Source organism: Anguilla anguilla, chromosome 18, assembly GCF_013347855.1.
Source record: "Anguilla anguilla isolate fAngAng1 chromosome 18, fAngAng1.pri, whole genome shotgun sequence".
NCBI classification, from domain to species: domain Eukaryota; kingdom Metazoa; phylum Chordata; class Actinopteri; order Anguilliformes; family Anguillidae; genus Anguilla; species Anguilla anguilla.
Window position 1 is genome coordinate 8424025 of NC_049218.1, and position 26331 is coordinate 8450355.

The 26331-nt window shown below is 39.0% G+C and overlaps 1 long non-coding RNA gene across 1 annotated transcript; it reads right to left on the bottom strand.

The window, feature by feature from the left end:
* Positions 1 to 4296: 4296 nt before the first annotated feature.
* On the bottom strand, positions 4297 to 21529 carry LOC118218208. The gene is made up of 4 exons (XR_004763384.1): positions 21155 to 21529; positions 13580 to 13690; positions 6280 to 6407; positions 4297 to 5026 (listed from the first exon to the last, which is right to left on the bottom strand). It is a non-coding gene; the product is annotated as an uncharacterized LOC118218208 (long non-coding RNA).
* Positions 21530 to 26331: the final 4802 nt, after the last annotated feature.

Consider the following 26331-nt stretch of genomic DNA (forward strand, 5'->3'; position numbering starts at 1 on the left):
TTTAGCCATGTTTTATTTTCTTTTTTTTTTAGTCATGCTAGTAATATCTAAGAACAGTGTCTAGAAAAGGGACAAAGGCTAGAGGGTAAACAGGCCAGCGAGAATATTAGTGACTAATACTGTGCAATATGTGTATGAGACCTTTCATTTGAGGCTTCTGTTATGAGTTAACTTCCTCGTATATTAGTGGTTCGTGTTCAACTGAGAATATTGAGCATTTTTAGCAATCCAATCACCAGACCTGAAGCCAACCCCTGCCATCCCACTGAGGTTGGGGTTGATGAGGTTGTTTTGTTGATACAGCTTGCTTCTCTACCTCTAAGCTAAAGATATGGCAAAGGGTAGAGGAATGTTCTGGTAGCATACACCCTGAAATGTACAACACGTTCATTCTGAAATGGGTACTAGGTCAGAGGTGGCAACCAGCGCTGGTCCTGGAGAGAGACAGGATGAACTAGCCTGAGTCACATGAGTCCACAGAACGACTGGCAGATAAAAGCTGAAGTAGGAAGTAGCCACTGACACCACTTTGTTTTCTTATTTGCAGTCATACTTCACAAATATGTGTATGAAAACGGCTGCATCATCTGAAATGTATTTATTTCCATTTTACCTTCATAAGTACACAAAGGATCTCCAATATAAAAACTTCTCAGTGCTGCATAGACGAGACGCAGAAAATTAGGACCCACGGGCTGAGGAAAAATTATACCTCTAAAAATACTTCACCTACATAGAAACCACCTGCAACTCCAACTGTAAGACACGAATGTCAGACTCCAGCACCTGGGGCCACAGTGTCTGCAGGCTTAACTCCAGTCCTGGAGGGCAGCAGCATCTACAGGTTTAACTCCAGTCCTGGAGGGCAGCAGCGTCTGCAGGTTTAACTCTAGTCCTGGAGGACCGCAGCGTCTGCAGGTTTAACTCTAGTCCTGGAGGACCGCAGTGCCTGCAGGTTTAACTCCAGTCCTGGCGGGCCGCAGTGCCTGCAGGTTTAACTCCAGTCCTGGCGGGCGGCAGTGCCTGCTGGTTTTAAATGCGTTTCAACACTTGTTTTTCATCTAAACTATAGATCAGAAAAATCCACACACCTTGTTCTCAAGGTCTTATTGACAGGAAACAACAAAAATCTGTAGACACTGAGGTCATGTGATCGGGTCACATGACTTATCCCTGATTACCTGCCCGAACAAAATGGTATAATGTAGTGCTGCCCAACCCTGTTCCTGGAGATCTGCCACCCTGTAGGTTTTCATTTCAACCCTTATGTGGCACACCTGATTCTACTAATTAGCAGCTCAACAAGATTGCTAGCTGTTGAATGAAGTGCACATTGTTAAGCCTGATTTATACTTCGTCGCACGACCATTTAAACAAGCGTCGTGCGACAAAGTATAAATCAGGCCTTAGGGTTGGAGTGGAAACCTACAGGACGGCAGATCTCCAGGAACAGGGTTGGGCAGCCCTGGTGCAATGCAATGCAGTGCAATGCAATGCCACTGTACTGAACTGCTGCTGATGAACACAAGTACTGTACAGCAGTGGCTGTAAAAGCAGCCCCAGAGGGTAAACCGCTTCCTTTTTGAGTATTTTTCACACAGGAGAGGAGTTGCTTCGGCCTGCCATGAGAGATAAGCACTTAATTGCCTGGGATGGCGAGATAACTGGTAAATAACCCGCGTTTCACCCGCACGCCTACGTAGCCCTCAAACGGAGCCCTCTGAAACTTGGCATGCGCTGATCTGATAACACTGTGGCACAGGATTCTTGTTGCGTACTTGAGTCATATCACAAGGTTAGGGTACTTAATTTGGTTTTGTTTGTTTTGAGTTTAGCTCTGAGGTCAAAGGTCAGAGGCCTCTCTCGAACGCGGGCAGAGCACAGGGTTTCCTAGACGATGGGCCTTGGACAGGCTGCAGGCGGTCCTCACTGCCGTTTCAACTTGAAACGGCAGCAAATGAACCGTGACTTTACCAGAACTGCATCAAAATGATTATTTTAATAGTTTGATACCTTTCAGACACCTGTAGTATTCATCCAGATTGCTGAGAATTTACACATAGAAGCATTTTACACTCACCAATATTCAGAACAAAATTTTGATTACTGTCATGTTTAGGTTAGTAGCTTGTTTTGTAGATAAGCCTTTTCACTGAGAATTCTCAAAAAACCTTCTGGACTGATTTCAGATTTTACTGGCACCAGAAGAGTTAAAGTATTTCAAATACAAATTTTTACCCAGGTGGGAGTTGTACCACTGCATAGCGTATGACTCTCCGATACACACAGCTAGAATAACAGAGCTTGTTTGTTGAATTTTACAGTACATTGTAACATGCAAAACACTCTCAATGCGTTCATTTTGCCACCTTTACTCTCTCCATTCATCAGAGGCAAAATCTGCTTCATGTTCCTGAACTGTAATCTCTTAAATTTCACTGTTTTTGTAAGAATACCAGTGTCTTCCTTTCACTTGTTCTGAAAATCACAAGGAAAATCGTGCCTACGATTATTAGTTCTGCAGGCACTGTTATTTTTCTCTCTCACTAGTTTAAACACTGTTATTTATTTTGCCAAAATCAAATTACTTTTTGTTTTCTTTAAAAAAAAAAAAATGTCAAGTGCATTGAGTGACGTCAGTTGCTTATTGTGTAACTGATCTCTGAATAGTCTTTCAGAAAGCCTGGGTTCCATTTGTAGCATAACCACAGATTCTATGCACTTACCATAAACTCAGCTCCCATTTTCCATCCATCCCCCCTGCTTGGCAACTGCAGGAGGTTGGTAACAGAAGTTGTATCGCAGCATATAATTTCTGTCGCCACAGGACCGTACTCGACTATGCTCCTTAACACCTTTTCAGATGATGTGTCAAATCAGTTATACGTTTCAGCTAAAATTGCACAATTGTGAATGTTAAGAAGACTGAGCTGTGTGTCTGCCGGGTCAGTCTAATTTGTGTGTGAGCCAGAGACAACATAGCTAAACTGCTGAACAAACTGGGAGAAGCAGACAAGCTAAGGGGGATGGGGAGATGTGGGAACGGGGAATTGGGGGGGGGGGGGGAAGAGTCCCCACGGCAATGTCCCCTCAGTCTGGCTGCTTCCTGGTTGTAATCACTGTAAGGAGGCCGGGTCCCCATGGCAACATATCAGACTGACTGCTTCCTGGTTGTGTGACAGTTATGAGGCCTCTGCTACGCCCACCAGGTCTATTTCTACCCTCCTATAAGGGCCATTTCACTTGCAGTGTACGACGTCAGTGCACACTGAGCCACAAGTCTCCACAGCAGGCAGGCGTAGAAGCAGTGGCTAAACTGACTTTTCAAACGACTACTGACCTCCACTCTTTCAGGCTCAGGCCCTACCCTCTGAATGTTGGTCAGACCACAACTGAGGCATTTAAGCTGTTACTTTAAGAGTTATCTTCAATTCCATTTTTCTCATCTCTGGTCGTCGTCGAGCGATTCACGCGGCGAGTCGTGGCCTGCCCCGCTGTTTTCGTTCTCCGTGCGCATGCTGACTGCAGTTACTCATTTCCTCACACGAGGACGAAAAACGAAATTTGAAACCGATTTGAAAATAAAGTGTAAAAGCAATAGTACAGTACGGTATTGAAAGGGAGATGGCTTTGAAAACTAACAGGTTTTTTTTTTTTTTTTTTTTCCATCAGTGTTAACTTCACCGTCATCAAAGGCCAATATGAAAAGGAGACAGCCCACACAGTGGTAGTTCAGCCTTTCTGACAGCCATTTCCTTTCCTGGGGGGGGGGGGGGGGTGCTGTCTCTTGACTGACCGACCACTGTGTGAGGTAGCTGCATAAGTGTGGGTGGAAAGTACATTATATACACTAAGTTATTTTTTTCAGGCTTATCTTGTGACCCACCTCCATCCTCCCCCCCATCTCCCCAAGGTTTGGGAGAAAGGGGAACAGACAACATCATCATCACAAAGCATTTGTTCTCGCAGGGCAATCACCCAGAGTGTCCTGATAAAAACAAATACAATAACCTTTCACATCTGATATGAAAACATCCGGACGTTGCCACGGCAACACCCAACCCTGGCGTGGTGGAGTCTGTTGGCAGAAGCAGTGCCTTGTGGGTACTCTCTCTCAAGTGCTGGTGTTTGCGGCTGAGGGATAAATGGAGTCCTCTGCTCATTGTCAAAACAGCAAACAATTCTCCAGTGGCAAGCAGTCTGGCGTGGTTTGTGTGACTTATCCGTCAGTTGGAGAAGAGTCATTTACAGTTGTGTTACAAGAGTATGGTGGAAAAAAAGGGTTCAATGAAGAAATAAACTTTTTTTCTTTTATTTCTGAACTATTAAGAGATGTGATTAAAAAACCACTACATAGAAGGACAAAAACAATAATTGTAATGTAATGAATGATTGCAATGAAGTCCCCATCCAATGTTATCATACAGGTTATTGTTGAAAGACTCACGAGATACTCATATTTTGAAACAACATCTTCAGAAATAGCACTTATTAAGATTAAAACCACTTCCTACTCCGGTATTTTTTTAAAGATGCATTCTATCCTGGCCTGCTGAAGCCCTCCCTCCCCGAGCAATGCTAGCGCCAACGATGTGCCAACGATGTGCCACCTTGCAGCGCTGCCAGCCAAGGTAAGCGCTGGCACAGTCTGGATCCAATACCACAGTGTGCAGCCCACCCATGCACTGGAACATAACACAACAGCGCCTTAACCCTTTGAAAAATAGTTCTTTTGTAATGTTTTTTTTTTTTTAATTCTATGTCAGTGTTCTAGAACCAGTTTTGCATGTTACATCAGCAATAGAATGTTCAGTTAAGAACATTCCAATCACACCAGAAGTTGGCATGAAAACCAGATACAGACAGGGCCCTCATTGCCCACCTCTGCCGTAAAGGGTTAAAAGGATGAGCCGCCCAGCAGCACCAGACATTCCGATTCTGTTTAACGTTCACGGTGACGCGTGTTCTGTGGTCAGGAAGCGTGGCTTGTTTTTGGGTCGTCCTTGAGCCGGCCTCTGCAACCAACCTGTGTGGAAGGACACACTTTTCAGTAAGAAATCTCCTTCCACCCCCCTGGCCACCAAAAACAGTGCTTGGAGTGAAAACGCTGCAAAGCAATGCCAGGCAGGAAGGGGACAGCTTGCCCCTAACCCCTCTCCTCAAACACTGTAATGTAGCATGTAGCAGTGTAGCATGATGGTTATGGGCTTGCGACTCAAAAGGTTGTTTGGTTCCATTCCCGGCATTGGTGTTGCCGTGGTACCCTTGAGCAAGGCGCTCAACCCGAACAGCTCAAGTAACCCGACCCGACCGTAGGGCCAGTCCACACTCTAGAACAGCGCCTTAATAGGACTAGGCAACTCACAGGCCCCAACAAACTGACCTTTTTTAAAATCAAACTCATGCCACTGCATGATCTCCATCAATGGCAGAATCACATGCTTTAACTCCACCACTTTCTTGTTTTTTCTACAGTGAGAAAAGCTAGCACCTGTTCTAAGTCTGGATGACATGGGGTTCTGTTTCTGAGGTCCAGGATTTACACAGGATGAGGTTTGGAACAAAGAGGACATTGCTGAAGTGATAGTAAAATAAAACAAAAAAGAGGAACATGGTAACTTAAGAAGCTGGTATTTGATATTCACACCTGGGCAGAGTGTGACAAAGGTAAATAACAAAAATCTACATTAGATTTAAAAAAAAAATTTTTTTTTGTATTTCATTTAAAAATTTTTTTATTCTTTTACAGACTATTAGCGAACACTGTGCAGAATAACAGCCTGGTCTACACATTACATTTAACATTGATTTACACAGTGTTAGTAAAAACACACTGATAGAACTGGGTTGGCGAGGCTCAACCTTTTGAGGCCTGCCCATGCCCTGAGCTCATCCCTCATGAGGCCCTATGGGTAATTCAATTACGGCATTTATTTTTATTATTGTCCCCAAATTAGAAAATCAGCGACAGAATGCTACAGTAGACGGTTACTAACTTCACAGGATCTTAATCAATATAAAAACCAGATGCAAGCCCCAACAAAATAAAATATCCAGTTAGTGTATACAGTAATATCCAAACAGAGCAAGGTACTTAACCTGCATTGCTTCAGTATATATCCTGCTATATTAAGCATGCAATATAAATGCAATGTAAAGCTTGTGTAAGTCGCTCTGGATAAGATGGTCTGCTAAATGCCTGTAATGTACTGAATGTCTGTAGTTTGTGCCACTGATTTTGTATGTACTCTGCCAGCGTAGCAGTGTAAGTGAAATTACCTTTTTATCGAATATGGAATATCCCTTCTGGTCCTTGTAGTCTTTCAGTCTCTGAATGAGGGAGGGGGGGGGGCAGGCAGTGGTTTCAGGGGGCACCACCCTCCATTTTGTCCCCCTCGGCGAGGGTCCTGAACAGGAAACAGAAGGAACCAATGATAGATTTACATTTTAGGCATTAAGCGGGTGCTCTTATCCAGACAATCTTATTCTCATGGAGATAATGTCCGCTCATAAAGATTACATATTTACTGAGGCAACTGCTTGGTACACCTTTTGCTCAAGGTTACACTGGCTGAGCTCCACATGGGATTTGAACTCGCAACCACAGGGTTAGAAAAGCTTACATGTTTCTTCATGATCACTTAAAAATACACTGCCTCCCAAAGATGTGCTATATACCAAAAAGGCACATGAACAGCCATATTTTATTTTGCTTTTGCTGGGGAGTTTTATGCAAACCCTCATCAGAATAATGAGCGTCAGAATAACTTTTTTATTTTTAGGAGTTTATTTTTATTTTTCAGTTTGTTCATTAATATTTGATAAATGAATGTAAATGCTCTAGAAAAGAACTTTACTGCTTTTTCTTTAACCGTCAATATATATATATATATATATATATATATTTTTTTTTTACAAATCTAATTTGGATAGCACTGTTTAGCCTCCTAGAAAATAATTAGATCACCAAACTCAGACAGTGGAAAAAAAGGTCTAAAAACAACCCACAAAAATGTCAAACGCAACTGAAAAAGAATCTGGCAAGAAAAAAAATTACAGGAAGAAGAGTTTAAGTTTAGGTTAACCTCAGCATGTTCAATCTTTCAGTCACCTTCACCTCTTGTTAGAACTTTGCCCCTTTTGCTCTTAAACTCTTAAATTATAAATACTTAATTCACAGAACATTGTTGTTTCAAACTTTACCTCCATACATGTGCCAGTCACATCAGTAAATTACTGTGCTTCACTAGCAAACACAATGGTGAAGAAAAAAACTCACAAGAGTTGTAAATCACTTTTTCCCCTTCAAACAGGAATAAGGCTGCCACAAGTGACTTATAACTGTCCACGGAAAAAAAACAAGATGTAAAGAACCCAATAAGTCAAAGATATTTTTCAGTCATAATCCTTTCAAAATACAGTATCTTTTTTTGTACATTCTTGGAGCCACTATATCCAATAACTTTCCTGGACACAAACAAAAAAAGAAGCATTTATTTATTCAGTAGTTAAACTTTATGAACTTGTTTCCCCCATTTGCAAGTTTAACTTTTTTTTTTGTTTTTTTGTATAGTGTCAGTGACGGCACAGTATTCAGGCAAGAATATCATTCCACCATCCAAAGCTTGTCAGTCTTTGGCCTTTCTTCCTAGAGTCCATCGTTGACAGCGTAAACAAACTGCACACACGCAGCACGCAAAATACGAAGAAACTGAGCCGAGGGTTCGAGCTAAAAATACCAGGTTAATTCACCGTTCCCAGCCAAAATCGCACCACGTGCTATTTATAGCGCGAAGTTCGTTCAGCGTGCCGGTTGCCGACGGCAGCCCCGCGGTAACAGCCCCGCCAGAGTTTGACGAGGCGTTTCGTGAGGCGACGCGGTTGGGCGTGCTTGTTTATGCCCGGTCGGGACAGTCGACTGTAACTAAAGGGATAAGCGGCAGAGACGTCCACGGGCAGGAAGGGGCCGACGATGAGGGCGAAACCCGAAACGCCAATTAAGGGGGCCGGCGGCAGGGACCGAAGGCCTTGTGGATACGAGCAGACATGCTGCTGCACCCTGGGGCCCTGAACTAGCCCAGTGGTCCACTACCCTGCTGTTCAGTCTTCTGTATATACACAAATCAAGTTCTTATACTTCTTCTTCTTCATAATAATAATAACAACAACAACAACATCATCATCATCAACAACAATAGTAATAATAATAATAATGTGGATTTGCAGGTTTGATTCCCAGGAAGGACACTGCTGTTGCACTCTTGAGGCACTTAACCTGAATTGCTTCAGTATGTATCCAGCTGTGTAAACTGTGTAAAAATGTGTCTGCTAAATAGCCTACCAGTAATGTAATGTAATGAAATTGCATGAATAAAAATTGCAAGTGCTCAATAGCAACTTTTACCACCAGCCACTAGTGAGGTAGATTATCAAGTACTGTATGTACTGTGTTAGCTTTATTAATGGAATGAGCCAGTAAAGACGATCTTAGTTGGCTACAGAAGTGTAATATTGTTTGCCCACAGAAGTGTAGTTGTAGTATTGTATGCTAGTCTTTACCAAGGGTGGCCAAAGCGGGTGCTTTTCGGTTTTCAAATTAACATCAGCTACCAATTCAGACCGAAGCCACAAGGTGAGATGAGTTAACTGCCATAAACTTTAAACGAGTCCATTACTTGCTGAGTCACAATGAGAACCAGCAGCACTCAGCACCAGGGTGCTGGGACCCAAGCACTCATGCTTTTTTAGTGCCGGTTCACGTTACCGTATTTTTAGGTTATGTTTCTATGGTTTTTTTTATTTATGTTTCTCTTCTCTTACAGATGCAATCTGTAAGCATTCAGAAGTTGCGTTTTTGTGGTTCTAGGGCGAACTTAGTTCCTGTAACACGCACGCAAGTGCTTGAGTGACGTTGCCTGTTTACTCGCTGCTCTGGGAATGTTGTTCGCCAGGTCGAGCGTGATTGCTCTTATTAATCAGCTGAATGCGCTTAATGTTTCTCCCACATTTGTAAGTCACTCTGGATAACAGTGCCTGATAAATGAATGTAACGCGATGCAATTTTGCAAACCCCCGGATCAAGATATATCACCATTAGCCATCTTCCTTCAAACAGAACTGCTGCCAGGTGCTCGACGGACAATGCCAAGGACCAGTGACCTCGCGTCATAGTACACAGCAAAACTTTCAGCAATAAATCAGCTCCACAAAACGTGTATGAGTCCAGCAGGAAACAGGTGCATTTTAGTACAGTTAAAAGTACCATATCAGAGTTGATTTGACATCTGCAATCTGCGGACACACTGGTACATACTACATGTGACCTGGGTAAGTCACTCTGGATAAGAGCATCTAATAAATACCTGAAATTCAATTAAATGCTTATCAGCTTCTCCATATTTCCCATAAATAAATAAGACTGAAATGATAAACATCACATACTCATAAAATGGCCAGTTGTAAAGTAAATCAGATGTAGACACCACCAATAGAAATCTGTAAAAGTTATTCATTTTGTGCTCATATTAAAATGTGACACTAAGCGTGCTATGACTCAAGAAGCACGTAATAAAAATAAGATTTTAAATTGTGATCACCAATGTAAATATCAATGGATAGGCACCAGAAAATCCTCTAGTCAATCAACGTTCAGTGTGGGCGCAGAGGTGACATTCAAAATCAGCCCTCATACAATAGACACATTTCTTCAAGTTTCAAATCACTGATTTCCGTCAGATAACCATTTTAATCCATGTAACACATAGCAAGACACTCTGCATGTTCTTAAATGTCACAGGGTCATTTGCTTGAAGGAATCCAGTTTTATGAAGTTGGCATTTTACTTATTTGGAGAAAATAATGGTTAAGAAATTCATATTTACACTGTTTAGAAACATAATGTAATATGATTTGTTCTTGCAATGCAAATTCCAACGTTTCTTTTTAAATAATGGTATTTGTATTTTAATTTATTTTAGTTTTTCAAGGAAGCACATTAAAAATCATAAGGCCCCTTCCCTTCTAATAGTGTTCCTGTTTTTTCTGTGGTCCTAGTAATACTTTTCTTCTGACTCATATTGAATATTACCTAATACACACACACAGACAGTCTGGACTATTTTCGCATACAGTAATTTGCCTTAAACAGCATAAAATGTGCGTTTTGTTTTGCAAAGCAGTATATTCTTGCATAGTTCTCACTTGTGGCAGTATATCCCGAGTTAATGTCGTTGAGCTGAATTTGCAAGGTCAACACACTTCCCCTGGAGTATGTCAAAGGTTGGGTACGTCTGGATGCAAGCTTCAAGCTTTATAAGTCAGATGGCTCAGCATTCTTGCAGCAGAAGGTAGCAAGCTTGTCAATCAGGCAAACACTTGGCAGTTTCTTTTTTTTTTTTTTTTTTAAAGAAATGCAGCAGTAACTAGTTTTTCTCGCTTTACTCGCTTGCTAGCATTACCTAGCCGACAAGCTAGCTAATATTAGGAAAACATGTTATATTTCGGCGCGCTCGCCTAACTTGATTTTGCTGTGTACGAACATGGCTCCTTGGTACAAAAACAAACTTGAACCAAACCCAGGTGCAGAGTGAGGGTTTAAATTATGCTGTTTGAGGGTTTGAGTCATAAATCGGAATCATGACCCCATCTGCACCCTGTCCCTCGTCATGAAAAATTCTGATTGGGTCCCAGGACTTTTTACAACACCGCTCCGAGCAGGTAATTTGTAATAATTTGTTGGATGATAATAATTTGTTGCTCATTATGACTGGTCTCTAACTCATTACCAATGGCAATATTTTTTTAAATGTTTTCAGCTACTGTGGGTAGAGACACACCGAATTATTTATTTTTCTGAAATTTACTACAAAATGGATACCACTTGCAGACACATTGTAACAGCAGGCTATTACTGACCAGACAGGTAAACTGAGAAATCATTTCAGCAACATTATCTCACTACAAACACATCATGTGTCATAGTGAATTTAACACCTGTTTTACACAAGCATCCAAGATACATTTAAATATTGTCATATTATGTCAAAAATGTTTTTTTTTTAAATGTCTTTTTCTTTAATGCATTTCCGCATTCATTAAAATGTCTTTTTTATTTTTTTATTTTTTATTTTTTTGTTCTGAAAAGAATTTGTTCAAGACATTTATAGTTTTAATTAATTGTAACATTTTGTGTAATGAATGTTAGTGTTAGCATATTTTCATAAAATATTTCTTCTACCATGCATCTACCATGGTATTCATTGGAATTTTTCTTCTGACATTGTGGTAATACATCCAATAACTGCAATGATTTTAAAATGTAAATATCCTGTAAGCATCCATCAAGTGTAACACACAAGTGCATAACTGCCAAGAAATAAATCCAATCAAAATTTTGTCTGTAAAATATTTGCTCAGTCATAAACGTTATGTAAAAACACAAAATAATATTATCATTTTTTTAAATTTAAAACTAGGATCTGATGGAAAAAATAACAAGTCTCTATCAACTGACCTTCAGGTTAACACACAGCCAAGCCACAGATATGGCATCCCAACTCACAACTTTCATGACCTATGACCCTCACAGAAACTGTACTTATCTACTCTACAATGGTGGCAGTAGGGTTATGCAAACCAAAAGTATCACTTTTTTTAACTGCTTGTGGGGGGGGGGGGGGGGGTTTGTTGGCACTTTTCAATTAACGTTAAAGATTAACCATTTCTTAGAACACTTTTTAGAAGAAAATTGCACAACCTAACAAAAAAAGGAAAAATCCATGAGTCCATGGAAACACAAGTTTCTAGTATTTTATATTGTCTTGCAAAAATGAAAAGCTGATTAGTTGAACAACAATGGTACCTTAAATTGGTTGTCAAAACAACTAGTGTTAGCGTAAGAACCAGTGAGAGGAAAGGGCAGACAATAACTTTCTTTAAAGATTAGTCCATTATCTCACGAGTGTCACTTTGCTGATAAACTAAATTTAGAAAGCGATGCTGGAAAGGGGCAGAGCGCTGGGGAAACAACGCTGAACGGCCGTGGCAGAGCACATTCTCTCCGTATGCAAAGTTCGTTACCTTGCACAACATCCTCGCGCGTGGCCTCACACGAACGGCAGGCCGGAAACAAACTCGGCAGGTTTACGCGATGTCCCGTGATTATAAAGTGCCATGGACGCTAAACGGGAAGTTTGTAGTGTTTTCCACGCCATAAAAATAAGCCATGCCCCCCGCAATAAAAACATTATCAATGGTGTGCGTTTCCAGTATACAGCTCAAAATATATGGATGACAAAGCGTTTTTCTCGACGTTCTCCGTTTAAAATCCCTCTAAAGCATGCAGAATAATAATCATAGTAGGCTATGCATTTTGCCAATGCGCACTAAACCGTTACATTTTAAAACTGAGCGTGACTGCATATCCAGCACATTAACCTTCCTGCTTCGCAATATAATATTGCTCATTCTAAACGCTATTAAAGATTTTAAAAAATATTTTAGCGCGAGAAATCCCTGTTCCTCCATCTTTAGCATTCAGGCCACTCACCGTAAGTCTTTCTGCAAAGCAGATCAACACAGGACCATCCTATGTTATGACAGTATGGAAATAGAATATACCGTAATACACTGAAACTAAATATATAAACATAATCAGAATGAGATAACACCGCACAACATATGGGCAAATATACACATTCTTTCCAGCGCTTTGATCAATCCACGGGTACAGCGATTATCTGGTCCAAAACTGAACAAATCTAGTCCGCTTTTTAAAATCATTGTTTCAACAAAGAAACACCTAACATGATTTCCATTAGTTTGCTTATGGGATTTGGGCTGGACCGTAAGTAATGTATTCTATATCAGGGGTTTATTACGTTGGGCACGGAGTCCCCGTGTGCACGGTGGTTTTAGTTCCAACCATAACTGTCATTCTTCAAGTACAGTATAATAAGCTGTTCAGTATTTAATTAAATTATTTTAATGTCTAAAGAGATGGTACACCCTCTAAATGTCACATTATGTCAGAAACAGATATTCACGTCAAAGAATGAATATTACTTATTCATTCCAATACTTCCAATCAGTCAGATCAGTTCTCTAGTGTTTTCATTTACTATAATGTGCAAAGGCAAAATAAAAAGTATAAAGAGATCATGTCTTGTATTGATTAATTGACTGACGCACAGCCGAAATCAGGGCAGGCCTAAATGCTGAAAGTGTGGACACCTTGCCACAGAAACCGAAACATTTGTAGAAAATGTTTTTAGTTCAAAGACAGAGCAAATGGCAACAGGCCAAACGTGCGGCGTGTTAAAATCGGTTTCGGCACAATGTCACAGGGACACGTTTTCAGCGATGTCGATTCACGAAGAGATTGGCTGGAACAAAAAGGCAGCACCGGCGGAGGCGTCCTCCATGACCAGGGTTTTCTCAGGAACCAAAAAGGGAGGGTTAGAGATTTTACCCTGTGAGACATGGGCCTGTGGGCAGGTCAGGCCTGCTCTGAGCGTGCTCAGTGGCTCAGTCATCAGTGTATAAAGGTAAGCGCTATAAGTCAACAAGGGAACATACTCACTCCTTCCTCATGACCACCCCGCCATGATCTCACCGGGGTGGGCGAGTGGGACGGGGGGGGCTAACCGGCTCCTCCATCTTCATTTCCTCCCATCATCTCTTCTTAAGGAAACTGGCAGAGGAAGACAAATGAAAATTTATTTTAGACAGTCAGCAGAGGTTATTATCCAGAACAACTTAAAAGAACACAACATACAATTTTACATATAAGGCATTAATACAGCTGGAAATGTATTGAACCAATTCAGGCTATGTACTGTACTTAGCTCAAGGGTTCAAGAGCACTGTCCCTTTCTTGGAATTTAACCCTATGGTGTAAGGTCACAAATATGTGATTAGAATGTTCTCAACTGAACATTCTAATGCTGATGTAACAGCCTCTACTTGTAGTTGAAAGCAACAGAGTTCTAGAACACAGATGTAGAATTCTGGAAAAACATTCTAAAAAATCTGTTCTTCAAAGGGTTAAACACGCAGCCTATCCCAGTTCCCCAACCATTAATCTGCACTTCAATTCCAGTTAGCCTTATTGCTACTATACGCTTACTCCCCCCAAAGTGCAATGACCATTTTGCCAAACACACTGATGGTGTGACATACACATACAGTTATGCACATGGACATAAACTAAAATATAATGAGCTGAAAAACATAGTGACATGAATATTGAATACTGAATCACATTGAATGCTGAATCAATATGCCTGCTCAGTTAGTCAACACTTGGTATTCAACATACAGTACTGGACCAAGCAGATACAGAGTTTACACTCTCTAGCAATAGTACAGCACATGTAACACTATACTGCAATATGAATAAGTAGCATAAAAAAATAGAGCTCTGTAATTTGTACAGTAGACATTATTGCTTATACCACAGTACAATGTACTGCTTGTAACTTTCTGTTGTGTGTATTATGTACATGCATATATAATACAGCCAGCAGAAAGGTTCATTTTAAATTTAGGTCATTACTGCCATTAAAATAAAGAACCATCACATTATACCAAAGTTACCCTGTTGGCTGAGAGGGAGCAGGGTCAAAAAAACAAGAAAATGTTCAAACAAACTGCCGGTAAAATAGATTTAAAAATAGCACCTTCAATGGTAAACAAAGCAGCTTCAAACAGGAAGTGAGCAGCTAATATCAGTGTGTTAGTAGAAAAAAAAAACCTGCTAAAGACAAATGTTCAAATCCAGTTAGAAGTTTTCTCATGGAAAAGACTGAACACCCCTGATTACAGAAAATATTGTGTGCACATAAACACACGATATACCATTCAAATGTACCAGTGATACACAGGGGGAGTATGTAGTCTTGGTTCTACTAGAGCTGGTTTATAGTGCTGAAATTATGATCCATGTTTACCATACAAAAGAAAATTAAATGGGAAGGAAAAATTGCCATAAAACCCAAAACATCCAAAGACTGGATTGAAAAACAGTGCTAGTGTAACCTAAATATACAATCATAACTTTGTAATGTGATGAGATTTGGAATTTGAATAGCAGATTATGAAAGTTTGGGCCATTAAAAAAGCATAAACTATTTCTTAACTCCTTTCCATCACACAATTTTGTTTGTGCATTACAAAAAAAAAAACACACATTACCCAAAAAACCCAAATACAAGGAAATATTTCAAACTGACCAAGTTAACCTAAGTTAGAAATATAAATCACAATGGCATTGGCCTGCTGTTTTATATATATTAGCCTGCACACTATGAATACTTCTAACAGCTCAACATGAAGACCAACAAAAATATAGAATAGAACACTTTACATGGGTTATTTACATCTAGAAACTTTATATTACATATTTTGAAGAGAATTTTGCATAAAAAGTGACAGAACTTTCATATGTAAATCTGGGGCCATTTTCCCAAAAGACACCAATATCTTGTAAAAAAAGGCAGCCATAAAAACACTGCTCAGGTTTTTTTTTTTAAAAGGCATTTGTTGTTTGCTGAAAGGTTAAAGATTTTCCTACTGAAACTGAGTGGGTTGTGAAAGAACAGCTAAATTTCCCCTCCACGGCAGTAATATTATCACCCAAGCCATCAAAGTTTCACAATGACTTTTTTGTATTTATTTATATAAAAAAACAACCATTAAATACAAACAGCAAAATTCAGATTGCATTGCCATAATTAAAACAATATTTATGCTCGAGCAAAAAGACAGGTAGCCTTTTCAAACAAAGCACATGTGGGAAAACACAGAAGGCTTTGCTATAAAACAGTATACAACATATTTTTAATTCATTTTCTTTTTATGCAGCAATAAATATCAATCACAACATGTTAACCTTGTGTCAACATAACCTGTAAGAGGCTCACCATTTACATGCATACTTTATATATAAAAAATAACACACCTCAAAAGATCCACAAAATTCTGCCTTCGATAAGAAATATGGTTTACTGTGCATTTTTTGTTATCAAAATTAGTCATGATCCACTCGATCGCAGTTTGACGAGTTCTTTGATGGGCTCCGCGGTTAAACAAAGAGAAGTTTTGAGAACACTAGTCTCATTTTTCCCCTCACAGTGCTCGACTACAAAAAGAGACATGATGAATAAGCTGCACTTAGAGCAAAACTACACAAAGTCACATCCACTGAGGTCATTTTGCAACAGCAAATTAAAGTCCAAACAAAACACATTCAAATGAAAGTCTAGAGGAGAACCTGCAGTTTAGAATACAAGGCTGAAATTATGGCAAAGGGGAAATACCGCAGAGCAGAAATTACAGTGAATATAAATTGAACGTCGAGACATAGAATTTCTCTCTATACTAAAAATTATTTTACAATTATAAAAATAATTTTTGCGGTTTAGAATTAATTGAACAGAAGGTAAATTAAGAGACGGTTGGTATTTGACAAATCTAGATAACGGTCAGACAGAGACAATCCTCCTACACATTGGCAACCTAAATGATCAATATTGAAACTCGCACGCACACACACAAAAAAAAAATACGAAATGATACCACAATGTATTTTTCACAAGAGGCTTGAGCAGTCCCCACGATTCGAGTCAATGTAAACAAAAGCCAAGACCTTAACTGTCCCACTCAGTCTGTCAAAACAATTGCTACTCAGCACTGAAAATGGACATTAATTGTGCAATATGAATTTCAAATTAAAGAGGCAAATTAAAACAAGAATATTTTAAATCCTGACTTTAGAACTACTTACAGAACATTAGTGATTCAGTAAAATGAGAAGGAATTGACCCAACCCTGCAAATGTGTGTACATACATACATATATATACATACAAACATACAATAATAAATTATAATACTAGGAATAATATAATATAATATACTATAATATTGGAATATTTTGTACTGTATTGTTTAATTTATTAAAAACATAATTATTAACATTTGAATTCTTACAAAAAGTTAAATATTCTGTATGTCTGTAAAGATTCCACTTTCGATAAGAGTGCTAAGACCCTCTGTGAGTAATATACAGGCAAGAACGATGACAAATTCTGAAACTGATCCGCGTCATTTGCTATTTGTTAGAACTTGCTCTGACACAGTGAAGCCAAAGCCTCCTACTTCAAACGACAATTGTCCTACACACTTATATTTCAAAGTGAGAATGCAGAAACACATAAGGAAGTCACAAATGTGTTGAATAAAGCAAAGGAGAACATCTCATCAACTGGTGGAACAAACATTTAACAACCCAACAAGAGTCACACAGACATTTTTGTGGCTTGCAAGGAACACAAAAAAGAAACACTACTCGTACCTAGTGGAAGAAAAACAAACAAGATCACAGCTAATGCCAGTGTTATGTTATTGCCAACATGCTAACCAAAAATTACACCTTGCACATTATTCCTGTACAACCAGCTGAAACAAAATTGAGCAAATACTAACTAGCAAACAGCTTAACCGGGGACAGGGGTTACAAATTAGCTGCCTAGAAACCCTATATTTAATGCTTCTGATGGTTTTTTTTTTTTTTTTTTTTTTTTTTTTTTTTTAAACCTGTAATAATTTTAATTGCATTCACGCTGATAAATAAACAAATGAATGAAATGAACAGTCAAACAAGGCTGCATCTGCAGTTGTTTTCTGGGCAGACTGAGAAGCAGCGACAGGCCTTTCAGCTTTCCTCAGGCAGCCCGGTGCGTGTCAGCCTCTCTCTCTCTCTCAGCGAACCACAGGTGGGTGTCCTGACTCAGACACAGACAGACAGACGGCCGTTTCCACGGCGCACCAACAGAGTGACATGCGCGTACATCCACGCAGGGCTGATAAACTCGATAAACATTTCCCTGTAACCGAGGCCTAATTTTACACTCGCGGTGTGCAGCGAAAAGCTCGGGAACCTTGATGTTTTTCATCTGAAAAGCCTGCCCACATTAAGGCTCTGATTGCTTCTGATACATTTCTACTGCATACAGAGGTTCTTTTTAATAGGGTAGAGGATCAAGTGTCCAATGAAACTACAGTTTAGTTATCTTGTTAATATGCATCAAAACTTTATTTGTTTCTCACTTCCTAGTAAAATGCGATCATGTCAACACAATACTTCTCAAAATACTGTGTGTGTGTGTATATATATATATATATGTGTGTGTATGTGTGTGTGTTAACATTTTTCATACTTTATTTATAAAATATGATTGGCTCATGGTGTTTAACTAGTGTCCATCAAAATTTTGATTCACAGAGCATGAGCTATCAATTTGCCTCTCATAATCTTAGATGTCATGAGGCTTCACTCAATTTCAAATGTACAGAACAACAACAAGGCTACGGCCGTCATGCCATAGGGGGAAAATATTACGCTATATTACAATATTTCAAGTTAATTCACAGGATGTTCAACCAAGGTTCCGAGAAGATAAATAAAAACCTTTCAAGTAGAAAAAAATGATGCTTTATGCGAGAAAACAAAACTGAAAAGGGCCCTGTGGTTTCACAAAGACAACGATGTATTAATATCAGCCAAGCAATATACCGTGAGGGGTGTTACTGACATTTAAGCTCTCCATAAGCTTCATTTGTGCCAACTGCCTAGACAAAGCAAACCCGCCTCTTATTAGAGCTGGGGGGTCAACTCTATTTCAGTTCATGTCAATTCAGGGAAGAAACTGAAATTCAGTTCAAGAATTGTAAAAACATTTTTTTTTAAAAACCATAATAATAATGTCCACAGTGCTTACGAGGATGTTTTTGAATTTATGAACTGGATGTCAAAACATTTCCTGAATTGACTGAATTGAAAAGGGAGTCAAACAGAACTCTCCAATTTGCTGTACACCTTCTGTGGATGCTCAACACTCTCCCGACACAAGTTTACACACCAGGAGACTGTTGGTAGGAACTGGTGGGTCATGAGATTTGGTTGAGGTAGGTTGTAAAATAACTTTAACTAACATTGACATTATAACACATTCCAAATACATTCACTGTGGAGTACATGCAGTTGCTTTGACATGTATGTACTAAATATATTGAATCTACACATATGTTCAGCCACATTTAAAGGGTGGGTAAGAGAAAATGAATTCAATAATTAAGAGGATAGAGACTTGGGAACGGCTGTTGTACATAAACACTTTACAGTGTTGTTAAATACGAAGTTGCAAGGATAAAGTGTACAGATATCATATTTACTGTTGATTTATAACTTAGTCGTGGACTTTGTTGAGGGATGAATTCTATTTTAATCTTGGCAAAACATTGGGATTTTGTCATTTACTATGGGACACATGCATCACCATTTCACCATTCATTAGTGACATCTACTAAGGTCAAAGGTCAGAGACAACCAATAGAATTTTCCATTCAGCTTCTTTTCTTACCCAACAGTGTATTACATCTTTTATTCAGATGCTTTGTCCTCGGATCCATAAATGAATATTGCCAGCAGCAGGTTAAAGATGTCGACATTAGGCTGGTAAAAGACATTAAACTGAATTTGTCAGGCCTTTAAGTCAGACACATATTCAACTGGAGCGCATCCAACAGAGAGCGGAGAGAAAGGCCGTATGAGTTTAAATGCAAACTGGTGGATTCACAAGTCAGTGCCGGCCACTGGGCCACAGATGTGTTGTTCACGTGAAATAAGGACAGAACATCAGTTCTATTTTCAATTAGGGTAGCCACAGTACAGAGGTCCACTAGGAATATCACTACGTCTGAGGTTTATGTAACAAATCCAGCATGATTTATGCAATACCTTTTTTCAGGAAGCTTTGGTTTCGTAGCTCTAGAGTCAGACTCTTGTGTTTAAATGTCTCAATTTACGGTTCTTTACAACCCTCCACGTAGAATAAATTTGTCCGACCAATAATTTGATTACACATTACACAAATGGGCATTTTGAATGGCCAATTTGGTTTATACATAAAATGAGCCTGAAACATTACACTACCATCAAGTGAACATTTTTAAAAAACATCTTTACTGGATATCAATTATGATTTATGTTTCCAACTGTTACTTGCAATTCTTAGCATATATATTTTAACAAGTCTGTGAGGAATTAGAACAGAAATATCGGTGCTATAAACTTATCCAAGTAATGTTTCAACAGTAGAGTTCCTTTGAATTTAAATATTAGAGAAACCTTTAGTAAGCATGATTTTTAAAAAGGTCAGATTATTATATTATTATACTGTAAATTACCATGAACCTAGGATATAAAAAATTAATAGCAGGTCTTTTTTTAGTGTCATTTCAAATGTTCTGGCATATAACTACTCACAACAATTTTGTACATGGGAAAAGTTAAAATTTCAAACCTAAAATCAGAAGTACTAAATATGATAATTAATAAAACCATATAACTGTCTCAAAGCACAGGTGAAAGAGCAGAATGAAAATACCACAGTCGTCAGTTTAAAAAATTTTCAATCCAGTTCTTTAACAAAAACGATGTCAAAGTGGAAAATATGCTCTACACATTAAGGAGAATACATAGCCAATCAGTGAAAATATCTATATTGTACAGTAGGTCATGTCCAGTTCTGGATTCTCCAACAGGGACCAGAGAAACTGCATGCTTGGTTTCTCCCGTCACGGTGAGGCCAGGTATCAAAACAAACTCGGCCAATGTGCTATGCGTTTCCTCTCGGTGTTTATCGCACTTGCACACACACACGTATTACAAATCCTGTCCACATTCCATAGGAACAGGGCGGTGACAACAATGATCTGCAGTCATATCTATTTACATGACACCAAGAAACACAACAGCTAGGACACACGGGACAATTCCTATTTAGTCTACAGAGCACGGTGTCTTGATTAAATATTAAATTATACATGTACCTGTTATATACATATATATATATATATATATATATATATATATATATATATATATAGGTACATGTATAATTTAATATTTAATCAAGACACCGTGTTGTGTGTATATACATATATATAATCTCACAGGCACACAGTGCTACAAAGATGACACCTTAAAATCTGAAACATCGGCAGAAAACAATCCAAGTGTAAATCTTCAAAGGAAATAAGTTTTCAAAGAAAGAAACTTCAATCAACAGTATTTCTATGGTATATTTACTGACCCCATTTCTTGCACCGATCTGGTGTCGTCTCTGTACAGCGTTACAGAGGGAAAAGAATTGTGTTCGTGTGTGCGCATCTGTAGTCACTTTCGAATATCTAAAACACTCGTGACAGAGAAAGCTCATTTTAACCCCGACTGCTCTCATTTTTCCCACTGACTAAGAGTGAAATAAGTGAAAAGGATAAGTATGTCTTTTTTTTCTTCTAAGAAAACCACAGGCTGTGGAGCCGTGGTGGGAGAGTGAATCATATATGAAAGGCAGCTCGCACCAGCCTACATAAACCCGCGCGCTCGGTGCATCGCGCATTTTCTCACCTAGTCGTTGGATTAACGTTAACCTTACTGTCGTCCAACGCATTTGCAACAGGAACTGTTTCCGACGCTTAACTTTTTCAAACGAATTACGTTTTGGTTTTAACATATGTGTAGTAGGCCACGTCCTAATATAGTAATGAGTGCCCGTGGGAAGAGTTGTTTTAGATGGGCTATGCCATCTTTTCATGTCTTAATCCTTTGATCATTTTTACATTTCACAAAAAACTTGCAAAACCTCCAATTATGTGACTCAATACTATAAGCAGATACGTTTAACAGGTCATAGGCCTACACACTTACACGCTAAACAGTTATTCTGTAGGCCGACATGGCACCTTGAGTAGAGGTGGGAGCTCGAGCCTCGGGGAGAAAAATCATTAACATAAGTTCCGAATCTGTCACTAGGAACATAAACCAAAATTTACAACAAACTAGGGTTTACACTCATGCCTAACGATGCAGTTGGGTCTGCTTAGTATCTGGTGTTAAATTTAAATTGGGTTCTAACGAAATCGGTTGGAAATAAAAAGTTAATTGATATATATATTAGTTAATTGATATATATATATATATATATACACACACACACATGCATACATACATACACTTCTAAAGGTTTCTGCTTTCAGGTTTTCATAAATCGAATTCAGGGCAAGTAGTCTATAAAAGATGTCACATGCACAGGAATAAAAAGTCCTTCGCCGACCCTGAAACAAGTAAAGTAAATACAACCAAAATGCATTGTCTTGATCACTAATAAGAATGACGGGCTTTTGAAATGCAATAAAAATGAACGACTTCAAGTGACTCAGAAGGCTCATATGCGCATACACGTGAACGTTAGAAAAACACATCCCTCTCCAAAACCTCACAAATGTCAAGAGACAAGATGCACGTCTATTATTATCATCACGCCCTTATCGTACAGGAAGTCTCCAGCACGGGCCCTGACATTTAATCAATTGTTTGTTCAGAAACCAGTATTAATAAACACCGTGAAACTGTACAGATTCAAATGATTCCCACAGGTGCATCTGAATCATTAGTGAAACGAGATAAATAGATACATTACGAGATTCACTGAAGCATTCAGTTATCCTATATCAATAGAAGCTGATTATCTTCTTTTAAAACAGTAAACAGTATAATTTTTCCCCCTATGTAAAAATTGAATCGTTTTTTCGCGTGTTTAAATTTTGTTAGTATTTACAAAGGCGACATATCAAGGACTAACAAAGAGCAAATCGGTAATTCACCATAAATTACAATACCCCGAATCAGAATATGAATACATTTTCGTATGAATACATAAATTCATTTACTAAGTTTAAACATATTGTTCATAAAGTATAAAGTGTGTGCCATTGTTTGTCACAAGTTACAGCTTCCCGAATAAATACAATACATAATAGGCTATCACCTGTAGTCATGTGTACGGTATGCTTGTATCCAGTTTAAAGACAGGAGGGGAACTATATTTTTAAACAAATTAATACGGGATGGAGAAAGTCTCTGAATTTTGCCCATTTCAATATATTTATATTTCCAGACTTTAAAATCTGATGACATTAAGATCATATTTACACTAATTTCTGTAAGAGCTGAAAGATATCATACAACTTAAAATAGCAAAATAAGTCATTTTTATTACAAGATCGAGATAGTACACTAAACTAATGTATAGGTAGTGGAAGTTATATGCCTAGAACATAAGTGTTCCTTACAGAAAAATAAAACCACATTCTTCCTCTGACATGTCATGATATTCAAATCTGAAATTTTTATACTGTCTTTTTTCTAGGTCGGTATAAACATTTCAGATTTGGAGACAGTTTACCACTAGGCCTAGCATTTAAACAAAATGCCACAGGAGTATCTGAAATTAAAAAGAATCAAAAACAAAACTGCATGATATTACAGCATAAATGTGTGCATTATTAATTTGGACAGACAGAAATAAAAGGAAATATGCTGTATTTTTTAATACAGTAATGCTGCATCACAGTGATACTGGGATATGTATGTGAAATTACATTGCATAGAACCCCAAGTGCAAGCCATAATTGATAATTGATTCCAGACATAATTTGATTAATAATGTATCAAAGTTATCTTAATGTATTTGTTTATTGTCAATTGTTCACCCTTGATTATTGAAGGGATTCACTCTTAGAATTTACTGGCAGGCAACAGTCTAATAAGTAAATATATGAGCATCTAATCTATAATTCAGAAATACATTTTTTTTCCAAATGGTAATTTGGTGTGCATTTACAAGTGATTGTTTTTTTCACAAATTATTCATCAAACATCTTACAACTGGGACAATCAGTGTTCAATCAACACGGTTTCTCACTTCTAAACACACATAAAACATTCTATAAAAAGTGATTGCCACACTTACTGTATTTATTTAATCACCGAGTACTATTCTTACAATTATGCAACCTGAAAAGGCCACAGTGCACTATGCCCTCAAATAATGCTACAGTATGTTCTGCTACTACATGTTATCTTGAGGTTACATACGGTATGCTTATTATTGTGTTTAGATATAGTATATACAATAAGACATTTTCCATTTTATGTAACATAAAGATGTTGTTTGCGAAAGTAACTGTGCTGTGCCTATATACCATTCATCAAGGCTTTATGGGCTGGGCACTTTAATGTGCTTTTTTAACACACACGCACACGCACACACTTATTAGGTGAACTACCGCGCAGTTAAACTATGGTACACAAAGTAAATATTGGACTAGCGTCAATTTTCACCGGTATCATAACTCCTTCAGACTGGTTTTCGATGTGGTGGCAGAAACTAGAACAAAGGGAGTAGGTGGTTATGCAGACTTGTTTTCTTGCATGAAAAAGTCAAATGTCAGTCCAAAAACAAACATTACAAATCCAAAAATATGGCCATCTGAACACACTGATCAGGCAAATAGGACAACTTGTTTGTGGGGAACTACGGTTGCGGTTATGGTAAACAACGCTTCATAACTGAAGACAAAAACGGAAAGTTTGGGGGACATATTTCATGCCGTTCGCTCGCGAACACAAACACCCAGCCGCGTGCTACTCATTTCTTTAATAATATTGCCACCTACTGTTGGTAAATGAGTATCACCGCTCTCAGTGAAGACCACAGGCAGTTGCACATAGTCACCGAAGGGGTTCCAGACAGCTGTCTTTGACTTGCAATCATTTAGTGAGTTCATTAATTATATTCATGGCAAACACCTACGCAGGAAGGGATTCTTTTCGTGACAGATCAAAAGTACAAAGTGATGAGTTCAAAATGACCGATGTCGATTAACATGCCTAGAGGCTACCCCCACCCCACCCCCCCGCCCTCCAAAAAAAAAAACCAAAAAAAAAAAAACAAAACTTGGCGTACAAGTTTAACCTATAGATGACCAGGTTGTTTTTCACAAGATCAATTCCACCTTTGTTTCTTTGTCTTTTAAAGTGAGTCACACAAGCCTGACAGGTTGACTAAAGCAGAGTCACGACTTGAATATATCTGTTCATGGTAAAAAATTTGTTAAATGACCAAACCCTACTCAAACACGCCTAGTTCTTTGAATTACCAATTCTTCTATCTTATGTGTCGTGGAAATGTAAGCCCGGACTTGCCCCAGTACTTAAATAAAACAATAAAGTGCCGCAGTTGAAAATGTAGGCTTATGCTTTGTCCGGTCTTCGTTTATTTGGACCACGACAGAGAAATATCAACGAATCATCAGCCAAAAAAAAATGTTCTGACACTTCAATAATGGTGTCGGGATATTCTTGAAATACAAAATATACCACGACTGTGAAAATATATAAGGACCGTTTTGGGACAAATCCTTCCGTGGACACCTCCCATCTCACAATAAAAAAAATGTGAATAAAGGAGTTGTTCAGAATGAATTTTTAAAAAAGAAAGAAAAAAAAAGATGTTGCGCACTTCGCTGCACAACGCCGTGTATCTGCAGCAAAACCCATGACTGGTTTCAGAAGGTATGACTGAGCCCTCTCATTCCTGTCAATCATGAGACGAGCGGCATGATTTCTCAGTGTCCCACCCTCCCACGCAGTCTCGGTCTCGCCCACGCTCTCATTGATAAGAAGCCCTCTCGGTGCTCCACAGCTGAGTCAACGACAGCTCCCCTGTTAAGCCCTGCCCTCACATACTGAGGACCCACAGGCCTCGGCCATGGCACTGAGAGCCAGTGGCCACGCCACGCTGACACTATCACTGAGAACCAGGAGTCACAGCATACTGACACTATCACTGAGAACCAGGAGTCAAAACACACTGACACTATCACTGAGAACCAGGAGTCACAGCACACTGATATCACCACTGAGAACCAGGGAGTCACAGCATACTGACATCACCACTGAGAACTAGGAGTCACAGCATACTGACATCACCACTGAGAACCAGGAGTCACAACACACTGACACTATCACTGAGAACCGGGAGTCACAACACACTGACACTATCACTGAGAACCAGGAGTCACAGCATACTGACATCACCACTGAGAACCAGGAGTCACAACACACGGACACTATCACTGAGAACCAGGAGTCACAACACACTGGCACTATCACTGAGAACCAGTAGTCACAACACACTGACACTATCACTGAAAACCAAGAGTTACAGCACACTGACACTATCACTGAGAACCAGGAGTCACAGCATACTGACATCACCACTGAGAACCAGGAGTCACAACACACTGACATCACCACTGAGAACCAGGAGTCACAGCATACTGACACTATCACTGAGAACCAGGAGTCACAACACACTGACACTATCACTGAGAACCAGGAGTCACAACACACTGACACTATCAC